Raw genomic sequence first — 12,262 nt, forward strand, 5'->3', positions numbered from 1 at the left:
CTCATTCCTCCCAAACTTGCAAAAAAAGGAATTCATTGGCATACATTACATTTTTAACTGTTCCATATTGTATGAGCTTCGCAAATAAGCAGCTGGCCCAAGGCCTCAAGGTGACCGCGACCACAACTCCACGACTTCGCCGAATTCCAAAGTTTCTTCTCGAACAGGAGCGGCACTGCGTTCGCAACTCGCTTTGTTTGCAACTCCAAAGCCACCTTTAAAGCTTAATGACAAGGACTTCCCTGGATCTATTCCCCTGGCACCTTCGAGATCTCAGTTCTGATAAACAGGAACATTTGGAAGACACCATCAACGTTTTTTCATATTACATTTATTTACGTTTATTCCGCTCTTTACAACACTATCAACATTGAAGAATATTAAAAATGAGTAAAAATAAAAATAATGTGGGGAAGGATGTGTTTCAGTTCTGATGTCGATGGTCACCTGTCCTATATCTGAAGCCCAAAATGACGCAAAGCACGTTTCTAGTATGAATTAATCTTCTGCAGGTTTGCATTCTATCGCAAATCTCGGACAGTTCTGCCAAGTCTGAAAAGGGGTCCTCTGACGGCACCCGTCCTCATCTGCATATGAGGTGTGCGTGAAGGGAGGGGCCAGAAAACACCAACTTGAACTTCGATGCACGTGAAAGGGCGCTCATCCTTTATCGATGATCATTCAGTCGGCAGATTTCACAGACGGCGCACCTCAACCGACGCCAGGGCTACGAGAGGGTCGCCAAAGAGGACAATGTGAACCTATGAGAAGCTAACCCTGCCCTCCCCCAAAAAAATAAATCACTGTATTTAATTTATACCTATCAGTTATGACACCTGAAGGACATTACACTAAGATACCTTATTTTATAAACCCATAATAAAGACACACAAATAAAGAGATGCAATAAAACACTTGGTCCTGTGTAGTGGGTTCAGCTTTATTGCTACAACCCCCCCCAAAGACACGAAACAAACATAATAAATTGGAAAAGCTCATTGATTAGCAGAAACATCAATAAAAGAGTCGAGAGCGGGATACTCCGGTATTCAGTAAATACACGGTAATCTGCATATTCATTTTCCAAACGAGTGGATTGGCAGGATCCTCGGGAAATTTGCATACGGTCCAGCTTGCACAGGTGTGCGAAACGCTGATATGGTGCCGGCGCGACGCTCTGTGCGAATCAAACCGCTCTTGCGCTTCCGCCGCCGTTGACAGCACGTTTTGTGGCCTCGCCGGCGCTGGGATCGAGTTCAAACCGCGAGCGCTTTCGCTTACAGGAGGGAAGTGCTACACGGAACCAGGAAAAAGGGCGAAGAAGAAGCGAAAACGCAGATGCGTTTATTGACGACTTCGAGAGGAGAAGAGCAGCATTTTGAAGGACGCAGCTCTGCCACACCTGTCTTCGGGCGTGTTTGCGGTTAAGGGTCCAAAGGGTCCGTCCTCACTAATCGTTCTACTTGTACAAGGGCAACAATCGCACTGGGTCTGGAGTGCGGTACTACGGGCACTGTACTGCGGTACTACGGGTACCGTACTACACTGCAGACGATTCAAATTGCAAGAGAGAAATTCTAAGTCATTTCTGACAGAGGAGGGGGGTCAAACGTGCTCTGTTATTCCTCCCAGGAGCTAAACCACTAACAGTCCATAATTCCTTGTTCCCCCCCTGCAAATAATGACCTCATGACCTCCTTACTTCCCTGTGACCTTTCGCAGACTTGATAGTGCAGTGCGTCCTGCGGGGGGGGGGAGTTAGACACTGGCGGTCAAAGCTGTGGCCGTCGCCGCCCTTTGCAACGAGCAGCAGGCCTTCGCTTTGAGGGCTCCCTCCTGTGGCCGCCGGCACAACTGCGCAAATGAGCACCGCAGCTCGGCGAGGTTAAATACCGCGCTTCTCACTGCCGCTGGGAAGCCATGTCTGACTGCACTGTTGGCACACAGGCACTCGGTACTCAGGACAAACGACACTCCCACGTCAGTTTTGGCTCCTTTTCTTCAATCCGACGAGGGGCCTCTTGTCGTGTTCCTGTTTCCGCACGCACCTCTCAACGGTGGGGGGTCTTTCAGCTCCACCAGCTGATTTCTCGCTGAAAAGTGAGTCAACGAATCAAATTGTGGCGCAGCTCCTCATAGCGGGGGAGGGGGGGGGGGGGGGCTCAAACGTGTGTCCTTTCCTGCTCTGTCACAACGCTGGTGACCCCCGAGAGTGGGACGTTGGTCGCACCGCACACTACGCTGGGAGGAAGATGCAGCTCAGTTCTGGTGTTCAGGGAACGATCAGGTGTCTCTCTCACACACACACACACACACACACACACACACACACACACACACACACACACACAGAGCCAGCCACGTCTGTGCCTCACCTGGTGACATGTCCTCACCACGGTCATTCGCAAAACCCCCCCAAGGGGACTCGACCGTCTGCGAGTTCCCCACCCAAGGGAAAGGACCGATTTCTGAGTGAAGGAAGAGTCCATGAAGCGGTGACGCGTCTCAGGTTCCCGGCGCTCGTCTCCTCCGAGCAGAACGGCAACTCCAGGCCCGACGAGGGACATTTATCCGAACAAATGGTTGCTGACAGCCCTTCCGGGGTTGGGGGGTGGGGGGCGGGAGATGAGGAAAAGAGGAGGAACGCGGACGCAAAGTGACATCCTGACACTCGCGGCTGCATGAGCTGTCAGAGCCGCTGAACGTTCCGCACTGCGCGCACACACGCGCACACAGTGTCGTGACGCCGAGTGAAGCAACAGCACCTACTCCTTGACTCCAAGGCACTGTTCGTAACTCGCTTTGTTCATAACTCCAGCGAGATGTTTAAAACGGTGTCGCACTCAGTACAAACTGGTGCATTTTCCCATTTGGACCTGTGGACATGTTGGACGCAGCTGAAAAATGTGTCACTGTCTTATTTTAAGGGGTTTCAGTGACAAAACAAAGACAGTTAGGAGGAGAGGAAATGAGGCATCCCCTCCGCACACCGCTACTGTCGACCTGCTCGCACCTTCAACACGAGTGTCGTCCTCCGTGGGACACCCAGGACACCGGACACGAGCTGTAGGCACCGTGTGCGAGTCGAATTAAGGCGGCCCCACTCTGCTTGGGTGCTCTCTGCCGCCACCTCCTGGTTCGGAGGGCAAACGCCGGTCACTTCTGCTCGGCACACAGAGACACCGGAAAAGTGGGAAGTAAAGGAAACTGGAAAATGTTGACAAAATGTTTGAACTCGGGGAGCTGCGGCCGCGAGAGATGCGAAAGCCGCGGCGCCTATGGGTTCCCGCTGCGATTCCGAGAGAGCGCCCCCTACGGGTTGGGGTCGTGCACCGCGGCGCCTCCGCTCTCCCTGCAGGGGACGCGCTCCTAATGAGTTTGTCCCGCCCCTCTGCGGTTACAATGATTGAGCTGGGATCGACACCTGCCCAGCGCTCCCGAAGAGCCGCGACGCTCCAATCAGCGCCGGAACTTTCTAATTAACTCCACGGCCCGGCCGACCCAGCGGTGCGGAGTCCTGTCCTCGCTCGAACCCGGCCTCCCTCCCTCACGTGCGGCTGCAGCGTTTGTGGGCCGTCCTTGAACCCGGCCGACGAGCACGGGGCGGGGGAGTGTTCAACAATAAATTACTACGATGTGTTATTTAACACTTTACGTAGCCGTGCTGAAGGTGTGTCGATGTGTCCTTTTATTGTTTCCGAGGCGCACAGAGGACAGACGGGACGGTGAAAACATAGTGCAATGACATGACGTGTTACCATCCGTTACCGTGTTTGGGACCATCTTCTCAGGTTCCTCCTCTCCAGAGACAGCCCAAACAAACACACACACAGTCAGAAATAAGAGAGAATAAAAAAACCACTTTTCACTGTAAACATTTACATTTATTCACGAGCAGAATTAAGCGACATTAACACTTAAGGCTCAGTGTGTCGTTTTCGGTCAATATCCCACACGGTCCTCAGTTTAGTTCACTCGCTCACAGTTGGGGCTCTTGGACAGCAGAAGGTTGGACACCCCGCTCCAAAGGACCAGCAGAACTGGGACATGACCCCTAAGGACGTCTGCAATCCCTGCTGGGCCAAATACTCTCAGGCGTTAAAAGCGCTTTTCGGGACACAGATCTGGGGTCCGGTCATGATTTGAGCAGAAACATGGCCCCTGACCGCGTGCGACCGCTGACCTTTTCACTTTGCCACTGCTCATCGTCCTCACCGAGCACACGGGCTTCGTCTCCCCCGGCCGCCGCAGCGTCGAAGCCCATAAACCAGGAAGCGGAGAACGAGCCGAAAGGCCTCGACCGCAGGTCCGACACTCTGTGTTTCAGGTCACCTCCATTTGTGTGCTACACGGATGTTTGGACACGTCCTGTTCCTACACGCGGTTGGAGAGCCCCCCCCTCCCCAACATGAAACGTGAACATCAAGGTTGCGTAATAAGGCCTTTACACCACTAGGGTTCATCGCACGGTCAACCGTTGGGGTCCCCAGACAGCCAAAAATCAGCGCACAGCTTCACGTGTGTCAGCAGCTGGAGGAGTGTGACGGGTGCGGTCAGTTACAGAAAGTGTGTTTGCCAAGTCCTGCCTGGGCCTGTTGCGCCGGGCAAGTGGCACCAGGAATATTCGCACTGCGGCCACTAGGCGGCGCCCTGGCACCACTACAGCTCAGGGTGGATGAGAGCAAAGGCACTGAAATCAGTGTCAGTGCAGTGAGAGAAACTGTCCTGCCAGCACTGCAATAAACATCTCAACATCTTTTATTTAGTTTTTTTTTTTTTTAAGTGGAAATTTAAGACTGAACAATGCATGTTTCACACAAATTCAAGTAAAAAAAAAAAACACACAGGGATTCAAATCCAAAACAAAAATGACTCAACTAAGGAAATCCACGTATTTTCACTTTTAAATCATTTTATTTAAACTGCTGCCTTAGCAACACTGCCTCTAACCGACCGAAAAAAACTAAACAAACCAATTGAGTGTCATTTAAAAACTCCCAAAACAATGTAAAACCCCACCAAAAATACATTTCAAACACCCGCACATATTTTTTCCCTGGATTCATGCGCCAAAACCTTGGAGTTGCACGTCACACTTACAGCAACTTATGGAGGGAGCAGCTGTTGCTAGGATACGCATTGTTTACGTACTGCAGGATGTATTTCATCACACATACTTAACTTCTCATGTTTGTTTTTTGGACAAATATGTGAAGGGTGTGGACCTTCCTGTGTCTACAAGTCAGCACACACACACACACACACACACACAGAGTTTCATTACAAGAGACTCCCCCTGAAGCTCATAGTTTATCCATTAAATTCCCAATCTGTTCCTGGTTCCTTGAAGGAACATCCAGAATTTCAAGAGGTTACTGACTGCAGAAAACACAGGGAGCGCGCGCACGCACACACACACACACACACACACACACACACACACACACACACACACACGCGCGCGCGCGCACATCTCATGATGCATGAGAGAAACCAGCCTGAGAAAGACAGCTTTCGGGGGTCCTCAGCCTGGTCAGGACAAATCATCATCATCATCAAAATGAGTCCTCATGCTACAACTGCTGAAGTTCCAAATTTTCAGAAGCGACAACCACATACACATACACACACACACACACACACACACATTTTCAGAACCGCTTGTCCCATATGGGGTCACGGGGAACCGGAGCCTACCCGGCAACACAGGGCGTAAGGCCGGAGGGGGAGGGGACACACCCAGGACGGGACACCGGTCCGTCGCAAGGCACCCCAAGCGGGACTCGAACCCCAGACCCACCGGAGAGCAGGACCCGGTCCAACCCACTGTGCCACAGCGCCCCCCGAGCGACAACCATTTCTCCTGAATTAAAATGATTTTTTAAATGAGTTTTGTGCCCCCACCCCATTCCCTCCTCCAGTGAGCAGTAAAACTCAGCTGACCACTGGATGAACCGTTCCTGACAACGGAACAAACAAACAAACAAACAAACAAACAAAGCTTTTTACTGCTAGTTTTTTGTTCATCGTAGCTTCATGCACGCCTCCTTACAGAACAGAACCTGCGAGTAAGTCGAGGGACGTCGGAATTATCGCACTTTTCACCGATTGTCCTGCGTTGCTCAGATTTACGAACAAATTGAGTTACAAACAGACTTGTGGTCCCAACCGTGTGTGTAAGTTGAGGACTCGGTGTGTGTCCCACGCAGTTTCTGCAGCACTTGCACAGTAACTGACATCCCTACAGCAAAGAGCGAGTGCACACACGCACACACACGCACACACACACACACACACACACACACACACACAACTGGGGCATCAGTCACATTCAGTACTGTTAAAATATCCTCCTCCACGTAACCGGGGCTGAAAGATGCCAGACCAGCTGTGCCGTCCAATCAATCAAAGGTACAATCCAGCTGATGTCCCCCCCCCCCAACAGCGTGGTGAACACACAGGCTGCAGAGAGCCGAGCCCTGGGCCTGCTGGGCTTCGAACTGCTCGCCACCCGAATGCGCCTTATAAAGCTGAGCGACACTGAAAGGATAAAATTGCTGAGCCGAGGGAACCGATCACATCGTTGATCATTATTATTTTCATTTAATTCACCACCTCGCACTAAACTCCGAAAAGGACTGGACCTGGGACTGATTTTCGTTGATTATGCGATTTTGTCCTCCGTCAACCTAACTGTCGAGTTTTTAGGTGAAAAAGTGGTTATTATTGGTTACGACGACTGTACCACCATGTCTGCGTCTCATTATTCACCGAGTCAAAGTCTGTTTTATTATTCCTTTTGTGGTCTTTAATGTTTTTAGACTCACTTCAGTACATTGAGCGTCAAATACTTATTTCTTAATAAAGTTAAGAAAAAACACTTATTTAAAGCAATTTAACCATCTATGGAGCAGGGAAAGTTTTCCTGTCCCTTTACCGCAGGCATCCCTCTGCCTTTACTGTCCAGTGTGTCTTTTTTCAACAACATCACAGGGAATGACACAGTGGCCCGCGGTGGTGGTGGTGGTGGTGGGGGGGGGGGGGGTGTTGCACATTTTCGTTTGTCCCTCTTTGCCGCTTCCGAGCTGCACTTACGTCACACAACTGAAAATGGCTCTTAATTTGCTCTCAGTTTCTCCGCTACCATGATGATCACGGCAAGTGAAACGTTCAGTTATTTTGCGTTACTCTTTTTCCGTCATTTGTTGTTGGTTGCCGTGACTCCCAGTCCTTTGGAGGCACAGTGACGCGCGCGGGCATTCGGGTTCGAGAGACATTAACGGTGCAGTTCCTCCTTCCGGATGCTGTGCTTCTGCTTTGAATTCAAGGTCCCAGAACCCCCTGTAACAGCAGTCTTCTTCCTGGGGGGAGGATGTCGATGCGGGAAGATGAATAATACAGCGGTACACCGTTTGTCCCTCTCTTTTACCGCACTCGAGCAGAAATGACGTTCACTCTCCAGGTCTACACCCCGATGAGACGGAGGGAAAGTGCATGCGGACGGCTTTACCCCCTCACCGTCTGCCCCCCCGGGCCACGGCACCGCTAAGTGGACGAGCAGCCACCGGACACAGGAGGGTGATGGATGTCCAGGCCAACGCTTTCCTTTTAACCAATCAATACCGGCTCCTTCCGCCACCGGATGAAGAGGTCATATGGGGACGGTGTGTATCGGGTCGCCATCTCGCACAACAGCAGCGAGCGCCGGAGACACGGGCAAACATCCCCCAAGCTCAAACTCCACCACTACCTGGTTCCTTCTCACCCCAGGCGACTTAACTCAATGATCCAAAGGACCTTAAATTCCTAAAAGTCCGGGTGGAGAGCAATGAATAAATATAATTTTAAAACAATAAAAAATGTAAAGGATACTGACGCCGGGAAGAGCAGCAAAATTTAGGATTGACGGTGGAGACACGGAAGCCGTTGACAGCTTTCGACTCTTGGGATCGGTGATCGACAGCAAGAGATGAGAGAAGAGCGGAAAGATCTGGAACAGGTCCACAGGTGTGCGTAAGAAGCACGAGGAGCATTGCTCCACTGCTGCATCTTTCTGGAACGCTATACGGATGTGAAAGGTTGGACACCGAAGGAGCAGATCAGCAACAATTTGGGCTCCTTTGAGCTGGGTCTGTGGAAAGGAGTTCTAATTCCACCAGGGACACGCAGCCAGGAGAACAGATGGATGTCGGATCGGATCTAAGCACCGACCGGAAGCACAGAGGATGAGAGTGAGGATACCGTACTTTGGACACTTCACGAAAAGACCGAGTCTCTAGAAAGGACGGCGATGATGATGGAGAAGGTGGAGGACAAAGAAGAGGAGGAGGAGCAGCAACCAGATGGACGGAGGCAAACACAGTAACGGCGGACACACTCTTCCCACTCTAAGGACACAAGTGGCGCACGGGACATTCTAGAGGAACTCCGTTTCAGTTCACGTGGACTCAATGGCACAAAAACTGCTACTATTTTCCAAAGTGATTAATAGCGTTGTCCACTCGTACATGTGGATATTTTCCTTGGTTCAGCTCACACATTCTCCCTCAAAGGTACAACAGCAGCTACGCCTCCGCGATGGTCTTCAGCACACATCAAGAGCCAAGCGTACGGCGGTCCGCGACGGAGGTCAAGCCCCGACGCCATGCAAGCGTCACACTGGGAAGATCCAGAAGTTGCTCTTATTGGGGCCACGAGTCTCAAGCACCTCCTTCGAAGGTTTCTCCAGAAGCACCGAAGCCCAAAAGGCGGAGCCATTAGTCGCCCTGAAACCAGAAGAAGTTCAGAACTAAATGTAAGCTGCACTCTACACGGAATTCTGCCCCAGATGGTCAAGCAGCAATCAATTGAAATGGTACCATATTTCAGTGACATTGCCCAAGTTCAGGGGGCGCGGTGGCGCAGTGGGTTGGACCACAGCCCTGCTCTCCAGTAAGTCTGGGGTTCGAGTCCCGCTTGGGGTGCCTTGCAACGGACTGGCGTCCCGTCCTGGGTGTGTCCCCTCCCCCTCCGGCCTTACGCCCTGTGTTGCCGGGTAGGCTCCGGTTCCCCGTGACCCCATATGGGACAAGCGGTTCTGAAAATGTGTGTGTGTGTGTGTGCCCAAGTTCACAGATACGAACACACAGGAGGCCCTGTCTCAATAATGCTGGCAAGAGTGCTCGATATTTATAGCGCACAGATTCTTCGATATTTATAGCATAGTCCTCTATATTTACTTACCTATCATACAAATTCTTCCATATTCACAGCAGTCTCAGAGATAGCTTTATTGCACGTTCTTTGAGACACAGATATATTTCAGCGCAAGTGGTGCGCAACGGGTTCGAGCGTGTCACACACCTGTCCGGGACACCCCGCTCACTTTTAATTTTGCGTTCATAACCAGCGGCTCATGACGCCGTCGTGCTGCTCCTCGCAGCTTTAAAGCAACGCCGCTCTACGGTACCGGTGCGGCGATGTGGTCTCCGCCAAAAGGCACCGCAGCATCGACGCGCCCCTTTGGGATTCGAACCGCCGACGTTCCCGTCTCTAGATCCCCACGCAATTAAAGGCACGGCGTGGAAACAGGTGCGAGAGGATTACAGCACCGCGAGAATAGATTGTGCGAAATGGAGCGATGCAGAATGGATGTGAAAAAGGGCCGATGAACAAAACCACGTTGGTGGAAGAAAGCAGGAGAGAGGAGAACGCAAATATCTCCACATATACTGTGTGTATGAACAGAAATATGTGTGTGTGTGTGTGAAATAGGGAGAAAGAGAAAGGGCCTTGGAGAACAACACTGAAGGATGACGTGTCTCCACACTGATGTTTTTGCGGAAGGAAAATTACGAGCAGGCGGCTATAAATCCTCCGCACGCGACCTGGGGGCGACGGTTACGAGGAATCCAAATGAAGACGGGTCAAAGGTCATTCGCGCCAAAACAAGCGCTTACTCTTCAGCGAGGAGCTCAGCTCTGCCACGCGCCGCCGGGACACCGCATCTTCGCCACGTCCTTCGGGCCACGGGCCACGATCCGCGAACCCCGAGCCGAGCGCCAGGCCAGAAAAGCGGTCGGCCTTTTAACGACGTACCCGAAAGGTCACGGAAGGCGAACGCGTCGCATCGACCCGAAAGATGCCGTTCGTTCAAAGAAGATCTTGAGGACACGGGTGAGCCGTGACCCTCTTGGCGACAACGCTAAATCACGAGAAAAGCGACACACTCATTCATGGTGAAACACACCCAAAAGACAACCCTTACTGACACATCATCGCCCACGGAACCATAGGGCGGAATCATGAGACGAAGAGGATTTCTCAAAGTGCGCACGGGACCGGCTCCGAAGCGCCATCACTTCCGCTTCGAGCGCAGCCCTCAACAGCAGCCGTGTTGCTCGAAACGTGACAAAGGGGTGTATTTGATGCATGTTGGTATGGAGGATCCATTCAGGTCCACGCAGTCAACAGAACAGGCACACGGTGACCCGAAAGGCTCGACCCGGACACGCCGACAGCTGTTGGAGCGGTCGCGGCGCGGGAGAGGCTCGTGCGCAGACGCACACGTGCGGAGCGGAGCAGGAAAACCTCGGAGCACCTCAGAAGTGTGTACGTCATAAGAGAAATTATAATGAATTATTGTAATAATTATATGATTACACACAAGTACCTTCAGCAGCAGCTTCCCTGGAAAGTAACAGGTGTAAAGGACAAAACGCACTGACTGTAACCAAACTGACGGGATGGGAAGGAAAAGGAAAGGAAAAGGAAAGGAAACTTGCTGGCTACACTGTTGCACTGGATGTGTTTGGACCAGGAGACACGTGGTGTGCAGAAGATGCGAGCCAGCGAGCGAGCGCGCGCGCGCACGTGTGAGTCAGTGTGAGAAGCCAGGGCTTGAGCGCTGGTCCCGTCGCCACACTGCATGATGAAGAGTAAGATTCCGGGGGAGGGACCTCATTACAAAGAGCGTTAAGAGCCCAGGAGCTCCTGTCTTTCTTCGCACCACCACCATGTGCTCCGCTACATTGATTTTTACATTAAACAAATCGAGGCGCTCGCGCCCCGCCCCCACGTGTCATGTACTCGCCGTGTCTAATAACTCCCGCACTGCGTGTGACTGCGGACACGCGTCGTGCCGTCTGCGGGGGGTCCCTCCGCCACTCACCGTGTGCGCGTGCCGGCCGCGCGCCGCGCCCTCGCCTCCCGCTGCTCCTCGCGCTGCCGCGTCCGTCCCGCCGCCGGGTCGCTCGTGCATCTCACCGCTCTTCGTGGTCCGCGTCCTCCCGCGCTCGCGCTCGCGCTCCCGCGTCCTCCTGCTGTCCGTGCCGGGTTGCGACTATGATGATGATGATGATGATGATCTACGGCTCCCCTCGCGCGCTCCGCAGCATCCCTCACGGTGTCCGCCGGGCTGACACGCGCCCGCGCGCTCCCCGTTAACCCCTCGCCTGCCTGCCGGCCGCGGGGGATGGATGCGCGTGCGCGGCTCTGTTTCTCATATATTCTTTAAAAGGCGCTGAGGGAACCTGCTCGCGCGTGTGTGTCAGCGTGCGAGTGCACGCGCTTCTCCTCTCTGCCCGCCCCCCCTGTTGTCAGTTCCCGAGGTCCTTGCTGACCTGTGGCGCGCTCTCATTGCCCTTCAGCTGGCCACGGAGACAGGAACCCGGGGAGGGACTCTCTCTCTCTGTGTGTGTGTGTGTGAGCGTGTTCAGGTTTAGGTTCAGGTTCTGGAGAACCTCAGGAGCAGTGGCTCCGCACAACATCCCTGTCCGTCCGGCTCGCGGGGGCTTTGGTTTGCTGAGGGTTGGGTTCTGGTTCCGGGCTGCATTTGGGCTTTTCGTTCACATCTGACAGCAGTCCGATCCTATAGAGGTCAGGAGCTGCAGATCAGTAAAGCCCAAGTGAAGTAGGTGATGATTGATGAATATTACCCTGCTCTCCTGCCAGTTTCACCACACTGGACTGCATACCCCCCCCAACCCACCCACTGACTGAATTCTCAGCGCTGTACCCCCCTGGGAGAGCTCGACTCCCCGTAAACAGGTCATAACCAGCACCAGGATCCAAACATCTCCTGTAGACACTAGTATGAAATAGCCCTTCTGACCCCCCCCATGTCTCCACATCGCTCCATGGAGATCTTCCGTCTGCTCCTGGAACTCCGCAGCACTTGGAGAAGCACTCAAACATCAAGCTACTGTCAGATCAGCAGTTGATTAGAACTCATCCAGATCCTTCGTATCCTGCAAGCACAGCGTTGGCAAACACTAGTTCCAGC

This window comes from Scleropages formosus, chromosome 8 (genome assembly GCF_900964775.1).
Source record: "Scleropages formosus chromosome 8, fSclFor1.1, whole genome shotgun sequence".
Lineage (NCBI taxonomy): Eukaryota > Metazoa > Chordata > Actinopteri > Osteoglossiformes > Osteoglossidae > Scleropages > Scleropages formosus.